Source organism: Mastomys coucha, unplaced genomic scaffold (assembly GCF_008632895.1).
Source record: "Mastomys coucha isolate ucsf_1 unplaced genomic scaffold, UCSF_Mcou_1 pScaffold21, whole genome shotgun sequence".
NCBI classification, from domain to species: Eukaryota; Metazoa; Chordata; class Mammalia; order Rodentia; family Muridae; genus Mastomys; species Mastomys coucha.
This window is the reverse complement of record NW_022196904.1, coordinates 159,740,109-159,767,690: the sequence shown is the minus strand read 5'-3', so window position 1 is coordinate 159,767,690 and position 27,582 is coordinate 159,740,109. Positions and strand designations below refer to the sequence as shown.

At 42.3% G+C, this 27,582-nt stretch overlaps 1 protein-coding gene across 2 annotated transcripts in view; it reads left to right on the top strand.

The window, feature by feature from the left end:
* Positions 1–27,582, top strand: part of Glis3 (GLIS family zinc finger 3) — a 426,677-nt gene that overhangs the window by 195,122 nt on the left and 203,973 nt on the right. The gene's annotated exons all lie outside the window — the stretch shown is intronic.

The following is a 27,582-nucleotide window of genomic DNA, read 5'->3' as shown; positions in this document are numbered from 1 at the left end:
AGAACCTGGTGGAAGACTCCTCCATCACAAGTGGAAAGAACCCTTAGACAAAGTGGGAATTCTAGGGGAGGAGGTTCCACAGAGGAGGACTGCCTGCTTTACCCTGCCTTTGTTAGTGCCGAGCAGTGGTCGGATCCGCCAGGTGGCTGAATGCTAAGCTTTGCCCAACATTGCACAGGATGTTTCTAAGGCGTCTAATAGAGTAACTCTTGAGACTGTATTGCTTGCTTTTAGCTTTGTTATGGATGAGTGCTTGTGGCCTTTAAAAGTGTTCCAGGTTGATAGTTTAAAAGATACTTTTGAAATGAGAGATCACCTTCATAATTTTGCCCCAAAGAATAAAAATGGCAAATAAGGACTTGTGGGTTCCAAAGAGAATGAAAAATGGAAAGATTTTCCTCTTTGATGTCCTTAGTCCTGGAAGCAGATATGTATTGTAAGAGCTCCACGGAGACGGGGCTGGTAGCTTCTGTCACCGTATAGTGTTCCATTTCTTAACCTTTTAGAAGTCAGTGTCCAAATCCAGGATAGTATGGTGAATATTGTGATTTTTTTTAAGCACAGCAGAACTAAAGAATAGTTCATTTCCTGGAATTATTCAATTGCGGTTATGTTGTACCACATTACAAGGCAGGTGGTTGCTTTGGCATTTGGAACATTCCTTGGTGTTCCATTCATTGCATCATGCTCATTGGTGTTCTTACAGGATCATTTATGATAACTTCAGTAAGTTCCTATTTATTTTGGAAAATGAGGTGTTTGCACCTGCGTGTGTGCATGCATGCGTGCATGTGGGTGCGTATGTGTTTGTGTGAAGTCAGGTAGGAGAATCCATGAATCTGGAAACTCTTAGTATTCTACTGTGACTGATTTCCCTGTACATAGGGACCTGCCCTGGTGGTTACCTAACAGATACCATTACCGTCCGTATCTGTTTCCTTAGAAGCATAGCTGTAGGGCTTGAAGCCCCTGTCTCCCAAATGATGTGTTTTCCCTCCATTGAAATTCCACCAATGCTCTGTAACAATTACTCATTCCGTGTGGGAGCTCTGGGTGTATTAGCATGCTTTGAAATGGAAAGCCCTTCCAGATCTCTTTGCATAATATTGGCCAAAGCATAATAAGCCATAAGTGAATTTTAAAGGAAGAAAAAAGATCCCAGGTGTAAAAGGTAAGAATAATGATCAAGGCTATGGTTTTCTGTGCGTGTCCATGTGCGTGTTTCTGAATGCTAACACAGGGCACACAACACAGAATGGCTTAGCCTTACTGCTGTGTTGGCTAGCCCCTTTCTGTCTTTGACAGGCACTTCTGTAAACAATTGGAGACTTTACTTGCAACGGGTGATGTTATTGATAGCTTATTTATTTGAATATTTAGGTATTGTTTACTGTCTCTGGAGTATAACTTTGACTATCTGGGGAAAATTAAAAACTCCACCAGTAGTCTTCACCTCAGTAGCATGTACAATGTGCTTTCTTTCCACACACTACAACCTTCCCACAACCCTTGGGGTCTTTTAGTTCTAACATGTAGAAAGACAGTACTGTGCCTAGGGACATCGATACCTGAGGGATTGTATTTAACAGAATCTTTTAGTGAGTATTTCTTATTTGCTCACTAGTCTTTCCTTGTACAAAGCTCCTGAATCATTAGCCACTAAATTGTTAGGCCCACAAGAAGAGTCAGAGAAGAACCAGTCATTTAGGAATCAACCTATAAAAAGGTTGGCCTTTTAAAGAATCTGTAATTCCTTTAAAAAAAAAAGGAGAAGAAGAGGAAGATCCTGTATTAACCATTAGATCTCATCATCTTCAGAGGCTGGTGAGATGACTGAGCAGGTAGAAACCTTTGCCACTCAAGACTGATGACCCAGTTTATAGTCCCAAAACTACACTAGCAGAGAATGGACTCTCAAAGGCTGTCTCCTTACCATAGGACCTCTCCCTCTCCCTCCACTCCCCCTCCCCCTCTCCCTCTTTCCCTCCCTCCCTCTCTCCCTCCTTCCCTCCCTCTCCCCCTTTCTTTCACTTGCACACATGTGCACACACACATTCATGTGAATAATAACAACATTTAATGTTTAGAAGGTTCATCTTTGGTGGAGTTCCTGAGGAAACAAGGTGGGATCTATAGAGATCCAGACTTTTACAGTCACTTGAGTGTCTTGATTATGATGCAAGCTGGGACAAGCTCAGTGCGCTAAAACGGCATTGGTGCTATGTGTTTCGATCATTCCTGGATGCTGATGGTGATGAAGATGAGGGCTGACGCGCACAAGCTTCCACTTGAGGCTGAAATTTCCAGAGTTAGACCTCAAGCATAACTTGGCTCCTTGCAGTTAATTTTTTTCCTCTTTAAAATCTGCAGTGATATTTTAGAATGATTTTCAAATCTTTGGTAAAAGAACTTTGGCAAAGTAAAATAAAAGCTGCAAAAGAGCTTTTGGCAAAATGTAATGGCTTAATATCCATATACACATGCAGTTATAGACAGGAGGAGGAAGAGGAGGAGGAGGAGGAGGAGGAGGAGGAGGAAGAGGAGGAGGAGGAGACAACCACCACTCCACACTTTCCTTTTTAGGGAACTTTTTGACTCAACTGGAGGAGGCATGTAGAGAGAAACAAAACCAATCAACCCCTTTGAAGAAAATAATTAAATTATAGGCCTAGCATTTGACTGATACCTTGACATTTTCAAGAAAGCAAGTGTCTGGGAAAGTGTCCTTAGTCTGTTCCAAACCCAGAAATGGAGTCTGGGGTCCGTCCACAGGGTCATGTGCTCCTCAGCCCAGCAGGGAGTTTTACATGTCCTTGCTTGCTTCCTCTTCAGTCTTGATCTTTTCAGAGCCCCTGATGCTTTGTTGTCTGAGGAGCTGATCCAAGAGCTCTGGCACCAGGAGGTGACAGTGGTTTTAGGCCTGGAGGCTGACTGAACAGGGCCCTAAGGAGCAACTGCAAGTCTCAAAATCTGGATGACAAAGTAGCCAATTAATTCCCCCAACTCTGATGTTTAGAGCGGCCAGTGTCTTAGAAATCCACCCTGCTCAGCAAGCTCCTTACATATTCAACAGGCTGTTTCTTTTTCTTTTCTTTTCTATCTTTCTTTTTCTTTTCTTTTTTTAATTGAGCCATATCCAAGGCCCCCAAGGCTTCATAAAACTCTGGGTTTTATAGCATTTCTGCTAATCATGTACATTTATTGAACTAACTCTACTGGCTGGCCATGAATGAACCCATTGCTTTCCTAGGCCCCAGTTTTTCATATGTCAGACAAGGATGTTACGTCATCTGTGGCTCTCAGACTCCCACCCCCACTGGTGTTATTTCATATATGTTTGACATGGATTTATTGTTCACATCTGCATTGTGGGGAGAAGTGGAGTAGGCGTGATATTTGTGGGTGGCACACAGGGCAGAAATGAAAACAAGCAAAGTGCCCAGAGAAACTTCTCTCTCGAGGTCGGTGGAGTCTCTGTGCTCTGAGTGCAGAGGTGTGCAGCCTGCAGTGAGTGACAAGCAGAGGTTTCAGGGACTTCCTCCCCACCCCCAATCACTACCACCCCCAACTACTATTGGTCTCCGAGCCTTAAGGTGTGCTCCAGTGTTCATGATTTTGTTTCCGGTTTTACAGATGATACCTGGTCATTGTATACAACTAGGAAAAGGTAGAAGAAGATACAAAGAAGATGTTTGTTAAGCTCACTGTTCAGATGTTTCTTGACTATGTTAACCTCCTTTCTTTGCCCACGTGCGGTGTTTCTCTGTCCATTTCCTCCTTGTAACTTGGTAGATATAAAGCCTGATTTGGGTTGTGATTAATTTTTCAATTAAATAAATATACAGCTTGTTTTTCTCTAATTGTAAATTCACAAGTGGAAGATTAGGGATTCTACACAATATCAAAGGAGAAATACAGCATATTTTCTACAACACCCTTGCAACAGAATATTAGGAATAGGTTTTCATAACAATATAAAAGTTATTGTTTCCATTAATTTTTACATTTTTAATTAAAAATTTTTTTAAAAATTTTGCTTAGGGTTTTAAAGCCTTATTAATGACATTAAATTTTAATTAGAATGTCTCTGTTTCTGAATCTGTGCTTACAATTTGCCATTTTACATTGTATTTGAATTCTTAATTTTGAATACCTTCTCTACTAGTTGGCATGTTTGTTGAGTACTGTTTTCAGGAGTGTTATGGTCAGCAGCTATGGACACACTGGTGGGGGTGTTGGCGTGTTTGTTGAGTACTGTTTTCAGGAGTGTTATGATGGTCAGCAGCTATGGTCACACTGGTGAGGGTGTTCTGAAAAGAGACTAGCTGGCTACTCCTTTTAAAATCCTTAGTGGCCTAGCTACTGGCGTGCTACTTCCACTCAGGTAGTGACACCGACCCACCCACGCTCATGCAAGAAACCCTAGAGAAATACAGTGACACATACAGAAATACGTGGAAATAGGAGGGGAACTTGTGAGAAAAGGGAAGAGGCTAAGAGAGGATAATGGGGCCAAGGGGACTTTAACCTTAGATCATTATACATATATACATACACACATAATACATACATACACACACATACACATAATACCTACATATACATACATACAAAATACATACATAGATACACACAGAATACATACGTGCCCAATACATACACACAGAATACATACATACACATACACACACATATATCCACACATACATAATATATACATATATACATATACAATACATACATATACACATGCGTAATACATGCATAGATACACACAATACATACATAATGTATACACATACACATACATGCATATACACAATACATATGTAGTACTTATATATGTACATAAGGAAATTAGGGTAATTTTATGGAAGCATATGCAGGACAGTTGGCTTTGATGACTTAGTTTTCCAGTGTTTTCTGTTATCTTTCATGAAGAGTGAAAATACCAAACAATTGCTTAATAATCTTTTTCTTTTAAACACTGCAGTGGTGGTTGCTCCCTCTTCTTTGTATTTATGCTGTGGAGTACTCTGGATCAACCGGCTCTTAGATCCTCTTTATTTACATCTTCATGCTTCTGCTTTTTTTCCTTGACAAGGTATTTTCGGCTTCCTCAAATTCAGCCTGTTACCCTTGGCTTTATTGCATTTTAAGTTTGGCTACTTGCTACTTTTTTATAGTCCTTAGACATTTCCCTTTAGTTTCTCCTGACAATGCTTTGTACAGAAAATGTCCTCCTGAAGTGGAGATGTCTGACTGCATCCCACCGTGCAATGGCAAAGCTCACCGGAGGCTGGAGGTTCAGAGTTGTGGACCAGGAATCTGTCTGCCCACGCGCCCGTAGGCTGGTGTTACTTCCAGGGAGGTGCCTCCTGGGTTTCTGGAGATACACACTCCAGAAGAGCCAGGCCTCTAGGAGTCTCCCTCATTCCACTGAGGCAAAGCAATGGTAGAGACATCTCTATCTCTCTTGAATGTCTCCCCAGATCATTCTGAGGGCAGACTTGCTATTTCTGCAGGTGCTGCTGAGGTCCTGTTTCTACCGACCAACTCTAGTGTGTTAAGAGCAGAGTGGATAAGGGTGATTTTGAAACTTAGAGTTATGGTCCACGCCGGAAAGCCCCTGATGGCATAAACCTTACCTAGAGCCAATATCATTTGCCCTTTATTAAACGGAAATGATCATTTATGGTGTGGATGAAAAAGAAAAGATAAAAAAAAAAAACCTCACCACCAAAACAAAGCAAACAAACAAACAAAAAAGCTCACCTTAATGGAAATAAGGGGTTGTAAATATTCTGGAGCCATTTAGAGTGACTGTGGGTTTGGAACACAAATTTAGATGATCTCCAACTGAATTCCATGCAGCAATGTAGAATGAGTTAAATGATGGTTTGTACAGAACAAAGTCATACATTGAGGTACATATAAAATATATTGATGGGTATGTGGTTAGAGGTGGTTACAGTAGGATCATCTCTAGGTCTCAGGTGTTAGCTAGCTAGGAGCATTTCTTGGCTTTGGGATTGCTGGAAGTAAGCTGTTTGCTGAATTAATAGTTTTCGAATGGTTTTTTTTTAATACATTAGCCAGTGGTGTTACTTCTGATACAATGGTGGGCAAGGAAAGGCTAATCAGGGAGCTGAAGGTAGTCAGGATAAGTAGTGAACCTCTGGGCCTACAGGTTTCAGTGACTCCACAGCAGGGTGTGACTCAGCAAATCAATCTTTGCCGCCACAACTTCTTTCTAGGAATTGTAGTTCACAGCAGTGTGTGAGATTTCCCTTTCTAACTCCCTTGAGGGGCAGGGCTTGGGGCCTTCTAAGATTTGCTTATTTTAATGAGATTCTGAAAGAAAACAGAACTTCAGGTATGTTTATACAACTGCCTGTTTTCAGGGAGTATTGTAGTTTTCAATGTGCCATAAATGTTCTCTGACAGCTTGTTTTAATCTTATTTTTTAAAGCCTAGTGTTTTAAGCCTGTGTTTCTTTTGCCCTCTCTAATTGAAATTAGAGCTCTCTGACACCAACTCGTGCTAGATAGACTGCATGTAGAAGTTTTAAAGGATGCTATATATACATACAGTGCATGCAAACCCAGGCATCTTCAACCTTTCCACAACCATATTCTGTGCTTGTCAGTTTAGTTAATTAATATCACACTGGTTTGTAGTTTTAGAAACATTTGGATTTTCCTACATTTTTTTTCTGTCCTGAAGGAACTAAACATGGTTAGATCAGAGCTCTCTATTTAGTAAGGCTGTTTATTAATTGGTAGAACATGACATGTATGCTATTTAATATATTAAGACAGAAGACTTGGGAATTTGTATAAAACAAACAAGCTTGATATTAAATTTTGAAAAACGACAGAAAATTTCTCACTTTGCCTGTTTTAATGTGGGTATAAAAAGACTCAAAAGAAGAAAAATAAAAACTGAATGACTTATACAATGTGTGAAAATAAAATAAATTTCATCGTAATTTTTTAAATACTATATAAGCCATTCTGTTTGTCCTTGAATCATCCTTTGTTTGAGGTCTCTGCTACTCACATTTCTGCTTGGGCTTTGTTGGTGGCACAGCAAGGACCTAGGCAGGGGTGAGTCAGGGAATACAGCGAAAGGGGCAGAGCTGTGTACCCATGAAGCGCTACTTTGTGAAGTCTGTGACCTAGGGGAACATGGTAAATACCCAAGAAAAACTAGCCAAGCTCCTGATTTTGAGCAGAAATGGGGTGAAATATGTTGGCCCTTTGTACTACTCAGAGTGCAATTTATTCCTTCCCTGAAACATTAGGGGGTGTTCAGGTTTAATGACCTGGTCTTTCTACTACGATGCAGGTGATGGACAGTTGTGTTTCAGTAGTATGTAAAACTAGCTAGAGCAGAGGTTTTCAACCTGTGGCTCACAACCCCTTTGGAAAACACCTGTCTCCAAAAGTATCTACATTACAACTCATAACAGCAGCAAAGTAAGAGTTATGAAGTGGCAATAGAAATAATTTTATGGGTGCAAGTCACCACAACATGAGGAACTGTATTAAACGGTCGCAGCATTAGGAAGGCTGAGAACCACTGCCCTAATGTCTTTAGGGACCTAACATTCATCTGTGCCAGGATTGTGGGACCCACGCAGCATACTTGTTCCTTCTGTATTAGCTCTCGTTTTTGCAAGTCTGAAGCCTACGTCCTAGAAGAAAGGGGACAAGGCATTGGTTAGTTTTTCAAACCTTTCTGAGCAGGGCACTCTTGAACTAATGTGCCCGTCATATGTGGTGGAATCTTCTCTCTGATGTGTAAAAAAATTAAAGAATTTTTTGACAGTCATATTCATCAGTCACTTTTATTATTTGCGGACTTTTATCTTACTTAAGTCTGTTTTCTTTATTTTAATGCCAAAAGATATATTCTCTAGTGTTTTCTTATAATACTTTTATAATTTTCCCTTGACCTTTGTCTTTTCCTTGTAGAATTTACTTTCGTGTATAATGCAAAGTATGAATCTAGGTTTTTTTCCTTCACTAAATGTCAGTTTTCTTAGCATCATTAAATAACAGCTGCCCATTTCTTATTGAGATAATATGCATAATGTGTCATCATAAACTATATTCTAATTTTTGACTTTACATTTTTCATTTCTTTGTGGTGTTGGAAATTTCCTTGTCAGTGGTTGAGTTCCTGCATTTCAGTTTTGGAAAAACAAGACATGCCTCTTAGCTTAAGCATTTGACACATAGCTCAGGACATGCCCTGCTGCCTAACAGTTGCTATTATGATCTTCTCATTTATTTCACTCTCTGTCAGGGAACACTGAGAGCCCCCCTCCCCCCAACTCACTTTCTTGCTCTCTCTTACACTTGCTTTCACACTCTCTCCTGCTCTTGCTCACTCCCATTCTTGCTCTCTCCCCCACCCTCTCTGGGTTAAGATCTCATTTTATCTTTTCTTTAATTAGTTTTATGGAAAAGTTTTTGGTGGTGCTGACTTTGTATCTCTGCAACTTATTGAACTCATTTCTTTGTATCTAGCTGATTTGCTTGGTCAAAGATTCTTAACCTTGGGATTGGATGGCCCTTTCACAGAGGTTACATATAAGGTATCCTGCATAGTAGATATTTGCACTATGATTCATAGCTGTAACACAATTACAGCCATGTAATTTTATGGTTGGTGGGGTTATCACCACGTGAAGAACTGATTTAAGGAGTCCCAGCATTGAGAAGGTTGAAAAGCCCTGTGCTAGGACATTTCTACTGTTTTCATCTCTCTTGTCTAAGTGCTTACTGCCTAGTAGGACCTTCAACCCATTGCTGTGGTCTGGTGGAGAAGTAATGCCAAACATGCTTACCTTGTTTCTGATTGCAGTGGATATGCTTTTTAATCCACCATGTTTAGGATTTTTAGTTAAAACTGTGAATTAGAGTTGATACTTTTAAAGGGTTTTCTATGTAGAAACAACTCTATTTTTAAATTTGTAATTTACATATAATAGTGGTACATATTTATAGGGCATAGTGTGGGTTTCAATGTAGGTATAAACTGTAGTGATTAAACTTGTGATTAAACTTGGATTTCTGGCTTATCCATTATCCTCTGCATTTCTCAATCTTTGTGATGAGAACATTTGGAATGCTGTCTTCTAAGGCCTTTTGTAACATAGCAAGTACTATATAGTGCTAAGTATAATCTCTTTTCTGTAACAGAACACTAGAGTGGATCCCTCAGTCCACCCTCCAGTCTAGCTGTGACTCTGTACTCGTCAAGCGGTGTGCTCCTTTCTCTACTTCTCCCTGGCCTCTGCTGGCCACGGCTTTGTTCTCTATTTCTCGGAGATCAGCCATTTTGGATTCCACAGGAGTGAAATCATGTGATGTTTCTCTTCCTGGGCCTGACTTACTTCATTTAATTTTTTTCTTCCCAGTTCCTCCAAGATGTCATTAATAATGGGAACCTCATTTTTCTTATCATTCAAGAATATTCCATGTATATGTATGTATGTGTATGTGTGTGTGTATATATAGTGCATTTTCTCTATTTATTTACCTGTATGGTCAAGTTTGATCTGTAGCCTGGCTGGTGTGTGTGTGTGTGTATGTGTGTGTATGCATGCATATGTGCACACACATACATGTTCACAAACATACATATATGTTCAATAGACATGCACATACTTGAGGATCTTTTTAAGCCTCTCTTTATACCCATGTTTTTTCTTCTGTTAATGTACAGGGATATATGAAAAGATTCAAATGTTTGATACTTATTCACTCCCTGGCTAGGGTATTCTTTGGTAGTAGAACTTGGCTCTCAGTTACCATGATACCCCCAAGCTAAGCATGCTGCTCCTCCTTTAGTATAATTTGTTATATGCCTTTGATCCCTCTTCCATGCTGAGATATTCATACTATATGTTCTTTACAAGGTAGAATTTCACTAAGTGAGGAACAAAAAAATGAAGTATTAGTAATGAATAAAGAGAAGGGGGCATGCTATGCACCTTTTACTCCTGAGAGTGCTATGAAATACACACATCACATTTCTAGATGAGCCTGAGATGGTGTTGACTGAGAAGCCAGTCTTCCCTTCATGCAGAAATGGAACCCCAATTGCTCTGCATGTATTAACTTTCATTAGATTGGCTACTTAGTGTGGGTATGGCATGTTGTGGTCAGTCTCCATAGCATGGGAATCATACTGTGTCCGGTATTGGGTATGGTGCTGGGGAAGCCCAGACCTTTGAGGCCTGAGAAGTGAGGATCTCTGTAGTGGCCCTCGATTGACAGTGACACCGGATGGAAAGAAGGTGTTCTACTCAGAAGATGTTGTCTTGGGACCAAGCAAGAAAAGCAACAGGAAATGTGCAATGACAGTTCTTATTTCTTCTCTCGGCAGCACTGAGGAGAAATCCTTTAGAACATTTGCAGCGTGAGCCTGGGTAAAATCAGCATGTTGAGGTTTTTTAGTTATTTATTTTTTTAAGACACATTTCAGGCTGTCATGATGTTGGCCTTCGTGATGCCTTCGCTAATTCAAATATTTGTTTGGACAGTCGTGCATTTTTGAGACTTTAAAAAGAACTGACATTTCATTTTTTAAAAAAAGAATCCTTAAAGAAGTATCAATATCTCATTTTTCACACCAAACTTTGCTAGTATATGCCCGGTGTAGTTCAGTCTTTGCAAATGTCCAATTAAACCATTTTGTGACTGTTCGAAAGATATTCCTGAGCTTGAATAGAAATCCCTTCTTTTCATTTTTTTCCTTATGTTGCTTGTAGTTATGTTGCCGTGTTAATTAAGCAGCGTCCACAATAAAGCTGGGTGATATATAGATAAAAGGGAATCAGAAGAATGTAGAAAAAAAATTACATTTAAGTCTAGGGAGATGGTTCAGTGGAAAGACTGTGTGTTGTCCAAGCATGAGTGCCTGAGGTCAGACTGTCAGTGCACATACAGAAGCTGAGAAGGGCCGCATGGGCCTGGTATTGCAGAGCTAAGAGAGGTATAACAGAGGCAGAGACCTGCAGGTCCTAAGAGATCATTGACCTGCCATCCTGGCTGAAGCAACCTACTCTAGGGAGACCTTGTCTCAAAAAATAAGGTAGGTGATAGAGTGATAAACTTGATATCTTCACAAGTGCATGCATGGGTAAACGTCTCTGTACATACGTGCGGACAACACACACACACACACACACACACACACACACACACACACACACACACACGGGATTGGGAGAGAGGAGAAGCTTTGTTTGAAATAGGTAAGGAATTGTCCAGAAAGAAAGACTTAGAAGGCAGAAGGCAGCTCTAAGACGAGAGGATCCTAGGTGAGGATGAGCGAGGGGAGCCAGGCCTTAAGAGTGTCACCTGTGGTTAGGACTAAACCTTTGATCTTGGCAGAGACTGTTTGTGGAAAAAGACAAAGAGAGAATGCTTTCTGAATATGACCCATTAGTGAGACAAGAGAATGGAACGGTACAAGGCTTAGATCCCTTTGGAACGGGCTGACATCCATAGTGATGAGAAACTGTTGGCTTGGAGGAGGCGAATCTAAACTTGTTGGATCAAGCAGGTGAAGTGAGCACAGGAACTGGAGACTAATGGGAGGGAATTAACTCCTGGATAGCCAAGAGCACAAGAAAGGGTGGTCTGAAGCTTCCAGTGTGTGAATTGTTTATGGGAAGCTGATATTTCCATCCTGGGCTGCTCGGTGTTTACTTATAACATCTTTCATTGAGATACCTGCTTTATGCTCAGGAGCTGACAGATGGGATCCAATGGGCTGATTAGGTTGCCCCAGAATCTTTGTAGCCTTCAAGCTAGGGAGCGCTCTGATTCCGATGTAGAAAGTTGACATTCAAATCAAAGCAACACCACCACCACCAACAGCAATGATGCTTTTGAATCAATGGGAAAGCTTATGCTGTAAATAAGCTGAACTCCAGAAATGTATGAGTCATAAATAAACAACAAGACACCCAGGGCTGCTCTTGTTCTTGGTGGTACAGTGTTGTTAGGGGAGGAATTGGACAGGATCGAGATGAGGAGCATTGAGTCTTACTGAACTGATTGGTGGCTGGCTTGCCTGCTTTTAGCAACCTGAGGCTCTCTGTCAAGGACACATCTCTATATGTCATTTCCATGGCCTTCACCAGGTGTGTGGTGGAAGACTACGGGGCGGGCAGAAAAAGCTGATCGAATCTCCCAATAAGAACACTTGAATTTTCTCAAGAGCAAGACAATGTCACGGAGACCGTAGTGATAGAGCAGGACTGCAGGGCATCTTCTTATGGGTACCTCTTGAGTGTTCTGGTGTCGATACTGAATGTTCAAGGGCAGAGCACAGAGCTCTCTAGAGGTGTGGACTGCTAGGAGCTATAATGGCTCATAAAAAGTTCTTAGTGACTCCAAGGCATGCTTTCAGAAACATTAAGCATCTCTCCATTTAGAAAAGTGATGTTGCAATTGTGAACAGAGGAGGGTCTGGAATGTCCCCAGTGCTTGGATCCTGTGATTGGGGAAATGGAGAATTCTGATGTCATCCTCAAAATTCTGAAGCTGGTCGTTCGTCTTCCATTTTCTTGCTTTTTCTCCTTTTAAATGAAACATGGTAAAGGCTGCCTCAAACTTACTTTGTAGATGAGGATGGCCTTGAATACCTGATCCTCCTGCCTCTGTCTTGCAAGTGCTGGGATTACAGGCATGGACCTGTAAACTGCTAAAGATAAATGGACTATGACAGAAACTTCAGGAATGCCAGGTCTAGCTCAATTATTGATCAGATAACCCAGTGCCCCCTCTTCACTCAGTGGTCTAACAGAGGGGACGAGTGCTTTATGTGGACAGATATGGTTAACTCAGTCTCTACCAAACACACACGCGCGCACACACACACACACACACACACACACACACACACACACACACACATCATGAAAAGGAAGGCATATAGAATATGAAGAAATAAGCAGATATGACTGTTAGCCAAGAGAAGTGCTCAGTAGAAGAAGACACAGGTGGCTTGGTTTCAAAGTATTGTATAGGCTTTAGAGACATTTGCTGAATATAATTAAAGATTTGATTAAAAAAATGGAGGGTAATGTGAAAAAGAATGAGGAATTACAACAGAGGTGTGAACTATTTTTGTTTGTTTGCTTGTTTGGTTTTTGTTTTTGTTTTAAACTAGGGACTGAGAAGTATGTTCTGGGACCCTTAGGATGTCAAAGACTTAAGAGGGTGAAGAAGACACCATTGAATAGGAAACTGGTTTCTGAAGCCAGTGTGGCCTCCATTACTCTCCCATACTCTCCTGGTTCTCACTGTGTCGTGTGCTCACAGCTGTTAATTGCAGAATAACAAAATGAACTTAAATAAAACAGATTAGTAAAAAGAAAATAGAGACCTGTGGACATATCCCAAGCAGGAAATATCAGAGGCCCATCTGATCCTGAGTCACTTTCTTTTCTCTGGCTAGGAAGTTGAGGTGCTGGTGACATTTGTGGTTTTGTACAATGTATGTATGCCTCAAGTGATGCTCTCTTTGTCTTCAGTCGCTGCCTTTGTTTGGAGAGATCACTCACTCAAAAGGGCAGGCACACCAGAAGAAATGTCTGAGCGCCAAGCCCAGAATAGAGATACACACCTATGGGTATTTTTAGAGTATTGTATTTTCTTTACCGTTAGGGTTTTCTTTCTTTGTCCCTTTTACATGGAAGGAAGATCAGGGTTCATAGTAAGGGCCATGTGATTTTTGCATAAGCCCATCGTCAAGGTCTCTTTTCTCAAGTTTTCTCAGAGAAGACCAATTTTTTTTCCTTCTAGTATTAAAAGTACTGTCATGTCTTTGCCAAGAAGTGTCAAAAGGTCCTTTTGGTGTCATTGAAAAGTTGAGTAAACTATTTTTTCCCTAGGCTGTATTCTATTGTTCCCTGGGAAGTCGATTTGACCTTTCTTACTTTTTTATTTATTTTTCAATTTTCTTTCATTTGAAGAGGAGTGAGCTGGTTCACACAAAATGTGACTTTACATCGTGCCTTTCAGTCAAGGACAAATAATGAGTCTGAAACAGGCCCCAAATGCCTGCTGAACTCCAGCCTTTTCTAGGAGGGGAACAGTGTGGCTTTTGTCTGAGTGATTATCCATTCTAAAATTGCTCATTGTTACCTCTGCCTCCGTGCCTTCCTGTTCAGCTCTTTCAAGTGCTATGATATCTTTTAGTGCATGGATTGCTTAGACATGGACCCAACCAGAGGAAAATGCACTTTGAAATTAGTCAGAACCTGCTTCAGAATTAGAGGCCAGTGCAGAGAGCAACTGCAGAGCCACTTGTTCAGAAACTATGTGGCATTTTAATAAGCAATGTAGTACTAAATCAAGTATGAAGTCCTTCTTTGGGACAGGTCCGTGTGAGCATAAGGCTTCTATGGCCCTGAAGCCAGCTCTGGAGTTAGGATTTTCTTAGCGTCTGGTCCGTTGTGGTATTCAGGAGCTTTCATGAAGAAACTGCTAGGTGTTCTGACATTCTACCCAGTTCTAACTGGGCCTGTTAGGGGCCCAGTTGATGTGGGAGATGCATGCCCAGGCCATAAGGCAGAAGAGTTACACACTGCACAATTCTAGGGATGGTACAACATGTTCTTGGCTTACTGTGGCTATATGCCCTGTCACCTGAGGCTATTAGCTTTTGGTAATAATACAGAATTGTTCTTGGGCAATAGTCAGTTTACAAATTCCCGTCCTCGCCCCTATTTCATTCTCTTTAGTTTATGTCCTAAAGCCTTCTGTGACTGTGTTTCACAGGCCTTGGTGTGTGTGTGTGTCTGGTGTCTGTGTGTCTGGGGGCACACTCGCGTTCACGCACTCTCTCATGTGCCCCAGTGTGCCTTATCTGTTTCTCCCTCTTTTCCTTTCCAGTCTCTAGCCTTTGTGTTCTCTCCTCTCTCCTCAGTCTCGTCTTTACGTGCTTCCAAACGCTCACCTTTGTAGATGGTCCCCCGTGGAAGCTGACATTTGAGTCTCTGTGGAATTCTCTTTCATTTTTGTCTTCTTTCCCCTGGAGTGTTTTATTTGAAACCTTCAATTACAGATGGCAAAGGGAGATTTTTAGTGACTGAAAAAGCAACCTGTCAGCAGCTGGTGCCATCTCAGTCACCCTTAAAACTCGCACCTTAAGAGGCGGTACTGTTTCTGAAGCAACAGGCATGGAATCATCTAGCCCATGACAGTGAGGGAATAGTACCATCACCAGAGGGACGGATGGAGTCCCAAACCTTCCGGATTAGCCCCCACATGGATCTTTTCTGAGCTGGAGAGGAAGTCTAAGGCATGAGATAACCGTTCCCCCTGACAGGATGTATGCTATTGGACCATCTGCTCTGAACCTGTTAGACGCCATTGTAGTTCTATAGGGTGTACCCTGCAGAACCTTGAGCAGTGTCTATAGGGTCAGAGCCAAGCTGGGGCTGGATGGGGACAGTGGTAGGAGTGGATGTTGTTGGCAAGTGCAACTCAACAGGATGCACCATTAACCTCATACACTACCCTGTCAAGCCTTCAGTAGGCTTCCTGACTCATGACAAAGGAGGAATAAAGGTCTCATTGTCTTGATTGGCAATTCAGACTGCAAAACAAAACAAAACTTTCTTCTTTCATTAAGGCCACCCTGGATGTTTATTTTAACTGAATTTTACCTGTTAAATGTTAAAAGGAAAGAAAACAATTCCTGCCATGAAAGCTTGCCTATGTGAGGTTCCTTACACTCCGGAGGAAGCAGGGTGGCCATTTGTGACTGTGACGCTGCTGTCAAACATTGAAAGTGCAAGCAGCAGTGCTTGCTTGTCTTCCCTCTGCTGAAGGCCTGTGCACACACCAGATGACACCACACCTGTTTCAACATTGAAGCTGAACCTTCTGCAGGAGGGTCCCATGAGATTGTTTTAAGAGGTTCAATAGCCTCCATCCCCCACAGTGTAATGTTATGGTTCCAACTTCCATGTGTCTCGGGAGGGTGAATACTTGAGAGGCAGCTCTTCTGTCTTCATCACCTTTGGGAGCTCCATGTCGGTCCCTGATCTTGTCATATGCAAGGTGTTCAGTGAAAGACTTTGATGGTAACGCTGAGGGATTTATCTGAAGGCTGGGAAGGCGGTACCCTTGGTTTAATTGTGTCCAGACTGTAGACCGAATCTGAGGCCAGACTCTGCTTAGTCACACTTAACATCAATAGCTAAATTAACGTCTCAGAATAGCTCAGGAAACAGAGATTTTGATTCCATACACTAAAGGCTTATCATTCCGTAGACTAAAAGCGGGGAGTTCCAGCTGCCCTTTTCCATTCTTAGTCCAGGCTGTACATTAATGGAAGGGAGAGAGGAGCACCCCTGCGTTACCTTCTCTAGTTCCAGAATAGGAAGAGAAGAATATAGACTTTTAAAAAACAATTATTGTAGTAAGTATTTTTTAAAGCCCTTGAAGTGGTTTGAATGAAAATGGCTCCCATAGGCTCATAGAGAGAGGCACAATTTGGAAGTATGGCCTTGTTGTGGGAAGTGTGTCACTGGGGGTGGACCTTGAGGTTTCAAGTGTTCAAGCCAGGTCCTGTGTGTGTGTGTGTGTGTGTGTGTGTCTGTCTGTCTGTCTCCCTCCCTCCTTCCCTTCCTCTTTCCCTCTCTCCATCCCTCCCTCTCTCTCTCCAGCCTGAGGATACAGATGTTGAGCTCCAAGCTCCTTCTGCAGCACCCTGTCTGCCTATACATTGTCATGCTTCCTGCCATGATGATAATGGACTAAAACTCTCTGAATTGTCAGGCAGCTCCAATTAAATACTTTTCTTTCTAAGAGTGACTGTGGTTATTGTGTCACTTCACAGCAGTAGAAACATTTAGTCGGCCTTAGATATCAACATTAGGCAGATCCTTGAGAAATCCCAGAAAGAATCATTTGTGGCTCCATTGGGAAAACCTCTGTGGGGAAAAATTATTTTTTCCATCAGTATTTTGATTTTACAGAGTAGAATCTTGTAAATATTGAAAGCCTATCATGGAACAATTAGCAAGATGTAGAAAACTGTCTTTTTTTCTGGATATATCAATCACAAACACAAACCTAAAACAGCAAAAAAAAAAAATTCTTTTTTTAATGTCTTAGTTTGTGTTTCTATAATGTCCTTGCTTTCCTCTCTGTTATCTCTCTCCCTTCCTTTTCTCTTCTTTTAGTTGGGGGAAAAATCCGTTTTGTAATAACAATCTTCAGGACAGCATGGCTCTGTGGCCAGGCCTGTGACGTGAGGTCCGTCTTTGTCTCCTCTCTCCACAGATACAGCAGGCTTCATCTGTAGGTGCAGAGGGCATGAGCCATGACTTTATTGCAGAGCACATACATACCTGACTCACCAAGAGATTTATTGTTAACACTTCAATTCAGGTTATTTTCTTATCACTTGGGATCTGTTTATTTGTTTGGTGTCTTTGAAAACTTAGAACCCAGGGGATCCTCTGAAGTCACAGAAATGCGTGGAATGTACTGTTTGCAGGGTCTGATCTACTGGCCAACAGCAGTGAACTTGGAGGACAGGGTCTCTGCTCTTGTTGAGCTGGTGTGCCAGTGGGTGGAACTTCCTGGTTGGCTCCCAGGGACCCTTGGGACTGAGCAAGCTGCTCGCGTCCTCCTCATCCAGAGCATCTTCTTTAAAGGCAGCAGACCTTCTGACGGTTTAAGTTCAACCGTGTTTTCTCTTTGTTCCTTTTGCTCATGCAAATAGTGCAAGTCTGATTGTTCTTAGAGAGACTGGAGGGTAAAGTGTGCTCTTGAAGGATCTCCTGGAGGAACTTGACTTTTGCATTGACCTTAGAGAAAGTACTTGGAGGCTTTTATTTGATGAACAAAACAGAAGAAAATAGCATCAAAGCCTGCAGCAAACTTACCTCAAGACCTTTCGTAACCCTCTTTTATCTTTACCTCGGGAACAAAAACAAACCAGTCTGTGTGGCCAAGGGAAGACAAAGCTTGAAATGCACATTGAGATCCCAGCAGATGGTCAAGGAGATCATTAATTCATTCCGTGGACTTGGGCTGTGTTCGTTTCCCCTCTTGGGTCTTTAGAGCCAGTTGCCATCCATATTGTTTTCTTGTATGAGAAAAGAAAAGGAATTCGGAGAGAACTCTTCTCACCCGCTCTTTTTAGCCTTTTATGGCATAAAGGGGTTTATCCAGTAAAGAAAGATTTGTGGGTGCCCGTGGAAGCTAACAGGGTACTTCTGTCCTAGGGGAGCGAAGGGAAGTAAAGTGGACGGTTAACAACTAAACAAGTGGGAAGTAATTTTAAAGTTTGTGTTATTATCGCATGCACGGGTGTTTGTGTGCCACAGCACATGTGTGGAGGTTGTAGGCTAGCTTGCATAGCAAAAGCTTTACCCATGAAGCCGTCTCCTTGGTGCACAGAAGTAATTCTGGGGACTCTGAAGTGTTAGGAAAAGAATTAAGTCACAGTGAGGGTAGAGGAGTGGTGCAGGTCAGCAGGAGGCAGCTGTGGGCATGGGTGACCTACGCTTCTAAAGTCTTGCGAATGTAGATGATTCCAAGCACCCGTTGCTTGTTCCTACACTGGCCTTCATGCTGTTTAATGTTAGTTAGTAATTTAACAGGAAGCCTGGAGTGAATAATGCTAATCCCAGCACTTGGGAGGAGGAGACAAGAGGGTCAGGAGTTCAGAGTCAGCCTTGGCTTCGTAGTGAGTTCATGACCAGCCTTGGCTACATGGGACCTTGTTCCATGAAGTCAACAAAGTGAAACAAAGGCAAACAAGCAATAAGAACAACACGAAAGGCCAGGCAGTGGTGGCGCACGCCTTTAATCCCAGCACTTGGGAGGCAGAGGAAGGCGGATTTCTGAGTTCGAGGCCAGCCTGGTCTATAGAGTAAGTTCCAGGACAGCCAGGGCTATACAGAGAAACCCTGTCTCGAAAAAAAACAAAAGCAAAACCAAAAAAGAACAACACAAAAGTAGTTTGAAGATGTAGCTGCAGCTGTGGAAGACACTTTGGCAGGTTCTTACTCAGTTAAATACAAAATACAGTGTAACCCACAATTCTTCCCTTGTTATATGCATAAAGAATGAAAATCTACTGTTCAAATGCAAAGTGGAACATGCACATAAAGTGGCACACTATGCACAAGAGCCTCCCAAAAACTGGAAATGGCTTAGATGTTTATTGATAGGTGAGTGAGTAAACATAGTGGTGTATCTACACAATGAGCAATTACTCAGCTATGAAATGGTGAGATGTTCCAATACATGCTGCAGTGTAGACGAACCACCAAATCACTTTTAGAAAAGAAGTTAGATGCACAAGGACACATCATTTAACTTTGTTGATATTTCCAGAATACCCAAACCCACGTGGACAGAAAACACATCAGAAGTTGGCAAGAGATTGAGTGGGGAAAGGGACTGACTCTGGCTCTGGGGTTTCCTGTCAGGGCAGAAAAAACACTGGAGAGGCAGAGAGTAGAGGAGGTTATAAAGAAGTATGAATACATTTTGTGGTTTAATTAAAATGTATTTCTCTCATTAAGATGGCAAGTGCTATATTTGTTTTACTACAAACAGAACATTAATAAACCCAAGGATGCGTTTGTGGGAGTTTGAATGAGAATGCCCACCCCCAGCCCCCAGGCTCACATGTTTTGAACACTTGCTCTCTAGTTGGTGGCAATGTTTGGAAGGATCTGGAAGTATGGCCTTTCTGCAGGAGGTGTACCACCAGTGGCAGGTTGGAGGTTTCAGAAGCCTATGTCATTGGGATCCCCAGTTAACTCTCTCTGCTTCACTGTGGTGTCTCACGGTGTGAGCTCTCAGCTACTGCTCCAGTGCCAGGCCTGCCTGCCCGCTGCCATGCTTCCAAACATGATGGTCATGGAATGTAACCATCTGAGGCTGTAACCCCCCAATAAATTCCTTCTTTTATAAATTGCCTTGGTCAGGATGTCTTATAATAGCAATAAAAAAGTAAGAAAGATAATGTTTGACACTGTTCCATGCTGAAACATTTGTCCATAGATTTATGAGGTCTGATTTGTTCCTTTATTTCAGGGTCCATGAGGAAGTGACAAGTGAAGTATTTGTCACTTACATAAACCCACATCTTCTGAAAGGGGGGCTCAATTCAATTAGTTATAAATACACGGGATGCATTTTATACATGAATCTCCCCAACCTACACCTGAACTTTGGGACAGATCTGGCCTCTTTTTTTTGAGGAGTATTTCAACTTTCTAGAGATGAGCAGAATTCTCACTTGGGAGCTTATTGCCTCTGCCTGGTGTCATGGTGGAAGAGGGAGGCAGCAGGGTAGGAGCAGGTGTGGGAGGGGGACGAGTCAAGATCACCAGCCATGGACCTCAGCAGGAGTGAGGGTGTTTACACGGGAGAGGGAGAGTCCGAAGACTCGCTGGGTGTGATTGTGGATGAAAGCAGCCCAGAAGCAGGAGTGAGGCAGTGGCCAGACCTCACCTGCTACTAACTTGCTTCTTTCTTGTGTTCCGAGGATGTTCCGCCCTGCCCCTCTACCCCCAGATTTAAAAAATTTGTTCCCACAATAAATCCAAGTGAAAATGACTCCTTTCGACCAAATGTTACAGTCTTAGCTACTATAGTCATGTGACATTTCTTAGATGATTTTGGTGAGGCTCCCAACTGCTTTTCTTAGGATGGGAGAAACATTGTGCGGGCTAGAAAACTTATCGGTGACATAGGAAGAATTTTCAGACCTCTTGTAGGAATGATCTGAGCCCTCTAGTCTTTAAAAGCTCTGAAGCGGTGTGCTCTTGGTGTCTTGGGTGTTGCGATGTAGGACAGCGTTAGCTCGGTCTCTGTGCTGCTGCTCTCAGCTCGCCTGAACTGTACACTAATTGGAAGGAGAAGCATGCGTAAGCCTGTTTGGGGAGAGGTATGTTTTCATATATTTAGGTTGGTATATAAAATGTTCTATCAGACTTAGAAAATATTGAGACTGACAATTTCCAATGGTCCAGAGTGTTCCACAACTTGTAAGTAGTAAGCCCTCTTCCCCTTTCTCGCCTTTCTCATTTCCCTTAGCCATCTTTGGCTATTACCCTCCACATTAGAAATGAACATTACTATGGCTTTCTGATGGCATGTTTAAATTTCTTGATAAGTACCCAAGCGAGAAAAGAGGAGCCGGTTCCTTCTGTTTGGATCCCGTCACCAACTTTTATTTGTACCCAGTTTCTCTTGGGACAAGAGTGTGGTTCTCAGCCTGTGGATCACAACTATTTTGGGGTGGGGGGAGTCACATATCATTTGCATATCAGATATTTACATTGTGATTCAGAACAATAGCAAAATTACAGTTATGAAGTAGCAACAAAAGAATTCTTTCTTTGGGGTCCCTACTGCATGAGGAACTGTATTCGAAAGTTTGCAGCATCTGGAAGGTGGGGAACTTCTGGAGAAGGAGAGCTTCCGGCGTCCCAGGAGATGATCTGTGGATGCCTTCGATAAGTGCCCCGGCACATTCACCTCTATAGTAGTTACTTACCTAAGCTCCTTCCCTTACCAGCAGTGTACCGTTCTTCACCTGGAAGAAATAAATCTCTGTGGTTCACCAAACTTTCCATTCCCTTGTAGGACACAGGCCTGGGCTGCAGGTTTTGCATGTCTCATGCAAGTGTGAAAGTTATACTTTTTAATGTCTTCTTACATGAATCCAGGCTCTGAGATCAGTAAGTAGTGCAGGTGCCCAGACTGGTAAAGGTGGAGCAGGTGATTTTCAGTGGCCTCTGGTATTTTAAGATGGAGTGAAGGGAATGCCAACTATTCAGACCAGACAAGACAAGTATGTAAAAAGTGCAGACCCCTAACAGCACAGCTTGTTTTGTGGAGAGACAGATAATTCTCAGGAAGAGGCAGTCCTTAGAGGATTCCTAGGCAGGAAGCTCATTCATGTATTTACATAAGCATGCTGGAGGTGGGGCTAGATGCGTTAAAGAGAAAGACAGGAAGGAATTACAGGGTGAACAGGTTGAGCACGGGGCATTGCATCAGGATCCCTGGGCTGTGGACTTTGGTGACATCATAGCCTTTAAGAGCCTGATGAGCACAAGTACTGGAGTCAGAATGGACCCAGATTTATAGAAGAAGGTCATCGGTGACCCCTAGTGTACTAGTCTTTTGTCCCTTAGTGGCCATATTGTAGGGAGAGAGTGGGGATGCTACGTAGGTGGTCAGGACAGTGTGTGGCCAGGGGTTATTTACTATGTGGATATTGTGGCAAACAGCCACACTTCAGGGAAATCTCTGTATCTTAGGCTTCTGGGCACTTGCTGTCAAAAAGGAACCTAGCTTAATGTTCTGGTAGTTGTTGGTGGTAGTGGCTTGAGTTAGAAGTGTGTTTATTTTTTAAACGATTTGCTTGTATGCGGCCTTGCTGAGACCGCCACAGTGCTCACGTGAACCCTTATCTTGCTAGATTTCCTGTGGTCTGAATGCCTGAGTGAATGTCCAGTGAGTATTTTAGCCTACTGGTTAATTTAGAAGTCAAAGGGATGTTGAGCGCTGTCTTACTCCGTCTGGGTGGCCATTTTGAAGTGAGAGCATGCAGTGATTCCACCTCCAGCCAGAGATGGTTGCTAGGAACTGTGCACTTCCCATCTTCGGCAAAGGGTAAAATGTCAGACGTAACAGGAGGGTGGGTAGAGAGATGTCTGTGCAGAGGGTTTTATGGGCGCACAGGCCAGGCTTCCTAGTGGGTGGCTAGGAAGGCAGCAATTTAGAGGAGTAACATTACTGAAGAATGTGTAGTCTGTAAAGGGACTCAGACTGTGGTCTTAAAAGATGCTCAAGACACTTTTGTGTTTTCGCCTCATCAGGTCATTGCCTCTAGAGCAATTTAGAGCAATTTAAAAATAAGCACACAGTTAACTACCATAATGTGGTAAAGCAAGCTGTTTCTGACTGTACATGCAAACTTTTTCTCTGTTTAGAGCATAACTTACATTATATACATACTGAGCTGTGACATGACTGTGTAGTGGCCCCATATAATATCAGTATCTAAGGTGGGTTGTTCAAATAGATGAGCAGGGTGGTAAGTTTTCAGTGCTCACATGATCCAGCTCACAGCTAGATACATAGCTTTAACTATTCTACTAAATATGTTTTCTTCTCTTGATCTTCGTGAACACCATTGTGAACTAAAAAAAAAACCTGTGTTCTCCATGGTTGATTTCAATGTGAATTATGTTTAACTCTAGCTTTTCCATCATGAGGTTTGCTGGAGGGTCACCGTGGGGTCTGGTTTCTGGTATTATTTCCTCCTCTTGTTCAGGGGTTAGATGAGTTTAGCATGAACCTTCACATTTCTAGTGAGTGGGCAGAACAGTGCTTTAATTTGGGTCTCATTGACCATGGTTTACATTGGGGAACACTGTGAGGCCCATCGCTTCACTGTGGATTTGAGTTTTATCCACATGTCGCCAAGAGATTCTTAGAGAAGTTGGTACTGGAGAGCAAGGCCTCTAAGGGCTTTACCAGGTTAGACACTGGTTGGGGCAAGGTAGGGATGTAATATGTAACGACTCCTGCATTAGCTGGATTGTAGAGCTGGCAATGGACTCAGTATCTGGCCCTACCTCTCTCTGGGGGAATGCTAGAAAGACCAGAACTGTATCCTACACAGCTGTCTCCTTAGGCAGACCTTGGAAGTCTCCTCTGGACAGAGGAGCTGGTGAAGAGGAGAAGAACACCTTTACTCTCCCAAAGGGTTCATCTTACAGAAGTTCATTGGCCTTGTCTATGTTGTCCAGAGTGACTTCTCCACACAACTAATGGTTACATAGAAAGGTCAGGAATGCTGGCCTGGTCTCATTGGGACACATGGGTTCAAGAGTCACGTCAAGTGGCACACCAGGTCCACTGGCTCTTTCTGGGTATCGTCAACTCTATTAAGATTTCCCTCCCTGGATCTAAATTAGATCCCTGATAGCAGAGTCTGTGGATAAGTCACTTCTATGTTCCCAGGTCACCGCATGGTGTCCAGGTTGTCACGGGCATAGTCCACAGATATCTGTGAAATAAAATGATAAGCAAATGAGCAAGCTGGAGGGCTCTTTAGGTGTAGGTTTCAAATCCGGTTTTAATTGGATTAAAGTAACAGGGCTTTGAGACAACTAAAATGACGAGACCAGGACTGGAATATAAAATAAGCATAATATAAAAAACATAGACTCTTAAAATTTAAAAGGACCTCAAAGGAATACCCAAGCCAATGTCTTGTGTTAAAGCCTCCACTCTCCTGTAATTTTCCCATTAGTGGCAGTTGGGACTTTGGACACCTGCCAAGACCTATTCTCTTTTCATAGTGAGCTAAAATATCCTGTGTAGCTTTCATCTCTAATTTTGTCTCATGGAGATACCTAGATGAATTACTGTCTTTTTTTTTTTTTATTTACTTCAAGAAGAATTTTTCCATAGCTCAGTCTGTTTGCCAGGTAAAAGGACACAGCCCCTTCATCAGCTCCCTGTGTGTTGTACTGACCTGCTACCTGAACTGTATATAGTGCAGCCAATGCATGGCCCTTCAGTGCATCACTAGAAGTGAGTGAAATCCAGGTGTGGCCTAGAGTAGAAAGGGCTCATGATGTAGATGTCACTCTAAAACCACGTGCACATTAAAGGCAATTTATCTCCCTAACCTATCCAGACCTGAGCTCGTTTTTTCTGCTGATGAAATGATACTTTCCTCTGCTACCACTGAAACCATGGATCTCTAACATAGTTACTTATTTGGATCCAAGACTATGGATTATAACAAGTTGTAGTCCCTCCTTCCTAGTGGGTAGCAATACTGTAAGAGAACCAGGAAAATGTGTTATTGGTGTCCGTATTTTGCTACAGTGCTATGATCGTGCTTAAGTGCAGATAGGTGCTTAAGCTGATCTGGCCAATTCTGAGTATAATTTGCTGCTTCCTAGTGATTGCATTTTCTATTCCTGGCTACCCAGAAACAGCCTAATAAACCACTTATGATGTCTCCCAAGATCCCCCAAAGTGACCTTTTAGAATCGGCTCCTTCACGTGAACAGCTGAATGACATTTGCCAGTCCCCTGTCTTTTGGCATATCTTCATTTTCCCGTGACTTCTCCAAGGCTGCCTGACAGGGCCAGAGCATCAGTGTTTGCTGTAGTAAGGACTTACAACGTCTCTGGTTATGATTCTGGGGCTATATTTAATTTCACCTTAAACCTATTGTCTGATTTTTTTCCAGGCCTTGGCTGATGGGGCCAGATCTTATTTTCCCCCTAAGTTTTTATACAGTCTGTATAAAAATTTTTTTTGTAGCACAAATTCTAAAATATTTATCTTTCTGCAGTTTTCGAGCTATGTGAACAGCACAGAGCCCTGGCTGTGTGTGTTTGAGATCTCGCATAAACAGTAAGCTTTACTTTAAGGATGTAAATGGAAATAATGACCCCTCCCAAGTAATACCCCGAAAAGGAAATAAACAAACAAAAAAACCCATCAAGAAAACCCATCTTGTAAACACAGAACTGAGTTAAGAATCATGATGACTTAGAGCGACAGCCTCTGAGGTAGTTTGGGGTCATCTGGCCATTGCTGTAATCAGGGGCAATTCAAGGGCTGCCCCTGCTCCAGGTAAGCCGCTCTGTTCTTCCACTTGCAGCGTGTAGACGTTTTCCTGCCTGGGAATGTACTTAAACTTTTGGTGATGTTATCCAAAGCTAATCTTAGACCAGGGAGACAGAGACTGGAAGATCCCTGGGGGCTTGCTAGCAGCTGCTGGACCTGGGAGAGCTATACTTGTGTTTTCCAGAACTACAAGTGAACTTCATCTCCTTCTCGTCTCTAAATAAGACAGTTCTCCTGTTTGTGTGACTTGGTCCCATTATCCTGAATAACACCTGTGTCAGTTCCCAGTAGATCAAAGATGACTGAAAGCCAGGTCTTGAAGTTTTTTTTTTGTTTTGTTTTGGTTTTTTTTTTTTTCAGGCTCCATTCACAAGTTAAAAAATGCTCAGAATTTTAGAAGGCTCTGTTGGGAAAAAGCTGAGTCATATAAATAAACTTCAGCCCTCAAAAACACACCTTCATCCCCATCTAACTCAAAGTGAGGCATTGTATAGGTATAGCTTTGTGGGCCTGTCCACTTTACTTACAATGATGTGTAACAACAGACCCCTCTTCTAGCTCTTCTGCACGGAGCACTGGGTCTGTGGGTTAGTTCAGAGTAGCCGCATTTGAATGCCATCTGGGAAACCAAGCCTCAAACCAAAACTGCTCCCTACATCTCGCTTCAACCTCCCACTTAGTGCTTGCAAAAGAAAGTGCACCAAGAGCCCTGTGTGTCTAACCTGTTCTCCCACTGCAGAACTAAAACCAGCCCCCCCCCCCCAACATTCTACAGTTCATACCTTTTAAAACATTAATTTTGACAGAACTACCTCTGGCCTCATTCCAGAGATGTGAAGTTTTACTGAAAGTGATTGGAAAGAAAGGAACAAATGGGTGTTTAAAAGGATTAAAATGCAGAGTTAAATTGAGACCTTGAGTGGGGTTGTGGGAAGGGATGGAGGCTGGAAAGCCCGAGAGTGTAGAGAGTAGTGGCTGATAGCATTGTGGCTCTGTCGCTGGGGGAGAGAAGCCATTTGGTATGCTCAATAGAAGAATGGCCGTTTCTTTTAATATTCCCCAAATTGCTGCTCTTGGGGTTCCCAGTGCCCTTGCCCTGTACTTTTCTTCTTTCAAGCTAATGGTTTGGCATCCTGGCACATAACAGCATTCTGTGTAAATACACCGTACATTCAAGTCTTTGCTCCAACTCAATGTAATTCCTTTTAGAAAATAATATTTTAAAGGAGCACAGCATTAATTCAGGAAAGCCCTGGCTGTTCTTATTGTCACCAGAATCATACATTGTTTTCCACAGAATACTGCCATTTGTTTATATTTCCCCACAGTTTTTGTTTGGGGGAGTTTTGTTTTGTTCTAGCAGCAGCTGAAGTGATTTTGAGTGTTTGCAGCATGATGTTAATTAACCAAATGTTGCAACCTGGGACTCGGGAACACCTGGGCTGACTCAAACTGCTTAGAATCTCTGTGGAAAACGTCAGAACAGTGGAAGGGAGGAACTCGAGGTGAAACTGTACAGGAAAGTTTTTTTTTTCCTTATAATCCCTACCAATTTTCTAAGCTGAGTAAAAACAGACAAGACATTGCCATATTCCCAAGGTGCAATCTATTCTTAGCAACAGAAGGCTGTCCTGTGTATGCACAGGTTAACCCAGAGGTGTCCCAGACTGTTTCAGTGAAGGTAGGTTTGATTAATGTCTGTTTGGGTGACTTTTGCCCTTAATCTCCACTTGTTTTGCATACTTGGACTTGATCATTTGAAAAAAACACACACACACACACACACAGATATTTGCAAAGGCTGCTGGCCATAGGAATTACTCTGCCCCAGTGATGCCATATTTGAGAAGGAAATGAAGCCCCTTTTTGTTACTAGCTGAGCAGAGGCCTGGCCACCCCACAGGG